The 5000-nt window shown below is 38.9% G+C and overlaps 2 non-coding genes across 2 annotated transcripts; one reads left to right on the forward strand and one right to left on the reverse strand.

Annotated features, from left to right (window-relative positions):
- Nucleotides 1-2522: 2522 nt before the first annotated feature.
- Nucleotides 2523-2595, reverse strand: TRNAM-CAU (transfer RNA methionine (anticodon CAU)). Its single transcript has one exon. It is a non-coding gene; the product is annotated as a tRNA-Met (tRNA).
- A 1197-nt stretch (nt 2596-3792) lies between these two features.
- TRNAE-UUC (transfer RNA glutamic acid (anticodon UUC)) lies at nt 3793-3864 on the forward strand. Its single transcript has one exon. It is a non-coding gene; the product is annotated as a tRNA-Glu (tRNA).
- The last annotated feature ends 1136 nt before the right edge of the window (nt 3865-5000 follow it).

The following is a 5000-nucleotide window of genomic DNA, read 5'->3' on the forward strand; positions in this document are numbered from 1 at the left end:
TTTTCTGTAATAAGTCACGCATTGAAATGTCGACACAAGCCATGCATACAGTCAGTCTAGCTTGGATTTGCTCTTTGCAGCAAAAAATGCTGACCACAATAGATTTTGGACATTCATTCCATTCTTTTGCTCAATACTCCATTTGAATTCATATCACAAATCATTTTTACTTTTGACTTTTAACTATTTGGTTTCAAAGGATCCAAAACCCCCTTCCTTTATATCTGACGTTTTTTGGTACTGAGTGGATACAGTTCTGGCTGTCTAGTCAAGATGGAGACAAAATATCTAAAGCATAGTGCCCCGTGTGAGGATCGAACTGACGACCTTCAGATTATGAGACTGACGCGCTACCTACTGCGCTAACGAGGCAAGCTTCTAGCAAGGATATGCCAAACTTACTTACTGAAAGCAATTAAGTTCTTCTTTTTCCACATTGACAACATCTTATGAGAACAACACTTCCCATATGGTCTAGCGGTTAGGATTCCTGGTTTTCACCCAGGCGGCCCGGGTTCGACTCCCGGTATGGGAATGCTGCTTTTTCTGTACTATCTCTGACATTCAAAGGCCGACAGTTGTTTGCATAAAAAAGCAGTTCAGGTAAAATTTGCACTTTGCAGCCAAAGTTGCAAAACGTTAGGGTCTTGGCACTTCATTTCAAACTCTTGCACAACACTTTTATAGGTTTCATAGCTCAAACTATTCTCAACTATCATTTTTTACTTCAAAATGTCGAGGAACTCAAAAACTCGTATGGCCTGTCCTTTGGCCTCCAATTTCCATTCTAATCTGTAGAATTTAACAACTGAATGGCAAATTTCTCAAGCTCCCCAGTCAAAAAAAAGGAGTGAACTGTACCCTATCTGAGGGAAAACCTCATAATCATCAGAATAAGCCACTAGCTCCTAACTACTGTTCAAATGAGTCAAGTTTAAACTGTTGAAAGGAAAAAGTTTTTTAATCAAAGCAACACTCTTTTTTTTTTTTTTTTTTTTTTTTTTTTTTTTTTACGCCTCTCATTTTTTCTGTGACTCTTTGGGTTATCCCATTTGACCAAGCAACCAGTATTCTTAGTTTACTGGTTCGATTCCTGCTATGGGATTGCCACTTTTTCTGTAATAAGTCACGCATTGAAATGTCGACACAAGCCATGCATACAGTCAGTCTAGCTTGGATTTGCTCTTTGCAGCAAAAAATGCTGACCACAATAGATTTTGGACATTCATTCCATTCTTTTGCTCAATACTCCATTTGAATTCATATCACAAATCATTTTTACTTTTGACTTTTAACTATTTGGTTTCAAAGGATCCAAAACCCCCTTCCTTTATATCTGACGTTTTTTGGTACTGAGTGGATACAGTTCTGGCTGTCTAGTCAAGATGGAGACAAAATATCTAAAGCATAGTGCCCCGTGTGAGGATCGAACTGACGACCTTCAGATTATGAGACTGACGCGCTACCTACTGCGCTAACGAGGCAAGCTTCTAGCAAGGATATGCCAAACTTACTTACTGAAAGCAATTAAGTTCTTCTTTTTCCACATTGACAACATCTTATGAGAACAACACTTCCCATATGGTCTAGCGGTTAGGATTCCTGGTTTTCACCCAGGCGGCCCGGGTTCGACTCCCGGTATGGGAATGCTGCTTTTTCTGTACTATCTCTGACATTCAAAGGCCGACAGTTGTTTGCATAAAAAAGCAGTTCAGGTAAAATTTGCACTTTGCAGCCAAAGTTGCAAAACGTTAGGGTCTTGGCACTTCATTTCAAACTCTTGCACAACACTTTTATAGGTTTCATAGCTCAAACTATTCTCAACTATCATTTTTTACTTCAAAATGTCGAGGAACTCAAAAACTCGTATGGCCTGTCCTTTGGCCTCCAATTTCCATTCTAATCTGTAGAATTTAACAACTGAATGGCAAATTTCTCAAGCTCCCCAGTCAAAAAAAAGGAGTGAACTGTACCCTATCTGAGGGAAAACCTCATAATCATCAGAATAAGCCACTAGCTCCTAACTACTGTTCAAATGAGTCAAGTTTAAACTGTTGAAAGGAAAAAGTTTTTTAATCAAAGCAACACTCTTTTTTTTTTTTTTTTTTTTTTTTTTTTTTTTTACGCCTCTCATTTTTTCTGTGACTCTTTGGGTTATCCCATTTGACCAAGCAACCAGTATTCTTAGTTTACTGGTTCGATTCCTGCTATGGGATTGCCACTTTTTCTGTAATAAGTCACGCATTGAAATGTCGACACAAGCCATGCATACAGTCAGTCTAGCTTGGATTTGCTCTTTGCAGCAAAAAATGCTGACCACAATAGATTTTGGACATTCATTCCATTCTTTTGCTCAATACTCCATTTGAATTCATATCACAAATCATTTTTACTTTTGACTTTTAACTATTTGGTTTCAAAGGATCCAAAACCCCCTTCCTTTATATCTGACGTTTTTTGGTACTGAGTGGATACAGTTCTGGCTGTCTAGTCAAGATGGAGACAAAATATCTAAAGCATAGTGCCCCGTGTGAGGATCGAACTCACGACCTTCAGATTATGAGACTGACGCGCTACCTACTGCGCTAACGAGGCAAGCTTCTAGCAAGGATATGCCAAACTTACTTACTGAAAGCAATTAAGTTCTTCTTTTTCCACATTGACAACATCTTATGAGAACAACACTTCCCATATGGTCTAGCGGTTAGGATTCCTGGTTTTCACCCAGGCGGCCCGGGTTCGACTCCCGGTATGGGAATGCTGCTTTTTCTGTACTATCTCTGACATTCAAAGGCCGACAGTTGTTTGCATAAAAAAGCAGTTCAGGTAAAATTTGCACTTTGCAGCCAAAGTTGCAAAACGTTAGGGTCTTGGCACTTCATTTCAAACTCTTGCACAACACTTTTATAGGTTTCATAGCTCAAACTATTCTCAACTATCATTTTTTACTTCAAAATGTCGAGGAACTCAAAAACTCGTATGGCCTGTCCTTTGGCCTCCAATTTCCATTCTAATCTGTAGAATTTAACAACTGAATGGCAAATTTCTCAAGCTCCCCAGTCAAAAAAAAGGAGTGAACTGTACCCTATCTGAGGGAAAACCTCATAATCATCAGAATAAGCCACTAGCTCCTAACTACTGTTCAAATGAGTCAAGTTTAAACTGTTGAAAGGAAAAAGTTTTTTAATCAAAGCAACACTCTTTTTTTTTTTTTTTTTTTTTTTTTTTTACGCCTCTCATTTTTTCTGTGACTCTTTGGGTTATCCCATTTGACCAAGCAACCAGTATTCTTAGTTTACTGGTTCGATTCCTGCTATGGGATTGCCACTTTTTCTGTAATAAGTCACGCATTGAAATGTCGACACAAGCCATGCATACAGTCAGTCTAGCTTGGATTTGCTCTTTGCAGCAAAAAATGCTGACCACAATAGATTTTGGACATTCATTCCATTCTTTTGCTCAATACTCCATTTGAATTCATATCACAAATCATTTTTACTTTTGACTTTTAACTATTTGGTTTCAAAGGATCCAAAACCCCCTTCCTTTATATCTGACGTTTTTTGGTACTGAGTGGATACAGTTCTGGCTGTCTAGTCAAGATGGAGACAAAATATCTAAAGCATAGTGCCCCGTGTGAGGATCGAACTCACGACCTTCAGATTATGAGACTGAAGCGCTATCTACTGCGCGAACGAGGCAAGCTTCTAGCAAGGATGTGCCAAACTTACTTACTGAAAGCAATTAAGTTCTTCTTTTTCCACATTGACAACGTCTTATGAGAACAACACTTCCCATATGGTCTAGCGGTTAGGATTCCTGGTTTTCACCCAGGCGGCCCGGGTTCGACTCCCGGTATGGGAATGCTGCTTTTTCTGTACTATCTCTGACATTCAAAGGCCGACAGTTGTTTGCATAAAAAAGCAGTTCAGGTAAAATTTGCACTTTGCAGCCAAAGTTGCAAAACGTTAGGGTCTTGGCACTTCATTTCAAACTCTTGCACAACACTTTTATAGGTTTCATAGCTCAAACTATTCTCAACTATCATTTTTTACTTCAAAATGTCGAGGAACTCAAAAACTCGTATGGCCTGTCCTTTGGCCTCCAATTTCCATTCTAATCTGTAGAATTTAACAACTGAATGGCAAATTTCTCAAGCTCCCCAGTCAAAAAAAAGGAGTGAACTGTACCCTATCTGAGGGAAAACCTCATAATCATCAGAATAAGCCACTAGTTCTAACTACTGTTCAAATGAGTCAAGTTTAAACTGTTGAAAGGAAAAAGTTTTTTAATCAAAGCAACACTCTTTTTTTTTTTTTTTTTTTTTTTTTTTTACGCCTCTCATTTTTTCTGTGACTCTTTGGGTTATCCCATTTGACCAAGCAACCAGTATTCTTAGTTTACTGGTTCGATTCCTGCTATGGGATTGCCACTTTTTCTGTAATAAGTCACGCATTGAAATGTCGACACAAGCCATGCATACAGTCAGTCTAGCTTGGATTTGCTCTTTGCAGCAAAAAATGCTGACCACAATAGATTTTGGACATTCATTCCATTCTTTTGCTCAATACTCCATTTGAATTCATATCACAAATCATTTTTACTTTTGACTTTTAACTATTTGGTTTCAAAGGATCCAAAACCCCCTTCCTTTATATCTGACGTTTTTTGGTACTGAGTGGATACAGTTCTGGCTGTCTAGTCAAGATGGAGACAAAATATCTAAAGCATAGTGCCCCGTGTGAGGATCGAACTCACGACCTTCAGATTATGAGACTGAAGCGCTATCTACTGCGCTAACGAGGCAAGCTTCTAGCAAGGATGTGCCAAACTTACTTACTGAAAGCAATTAAGTTCTTCTTTTTCCACATTGACAACGTCTTATGAGAACAACACTTCCCATATGGTCTAGCAGTTAGGATTCCTGGTTTTCACCCAGGCGGCCCGGGTTCGACTCCCGGTATGGGAATGCTGCTTTTTCTGTACTACCTCTGACATTC

The sequence above is a fragment of the Anomaloglossus baeobatrachus genome, chromosome 4 (genome assembly GCF_048569485.1).
Source record: "Anomaloglossus baeobatrachus isolate aAnoBae1 chromosome 4, aAnoBae1.hap1, whole genome shotgun sequence".
Lineage (NCBI taxonomy): Eukaryota > Metazoa > Chordata > Amphibia > Anura > Aromobatidae > Anomaloglossus > Anomaloglossus baeobatrachus.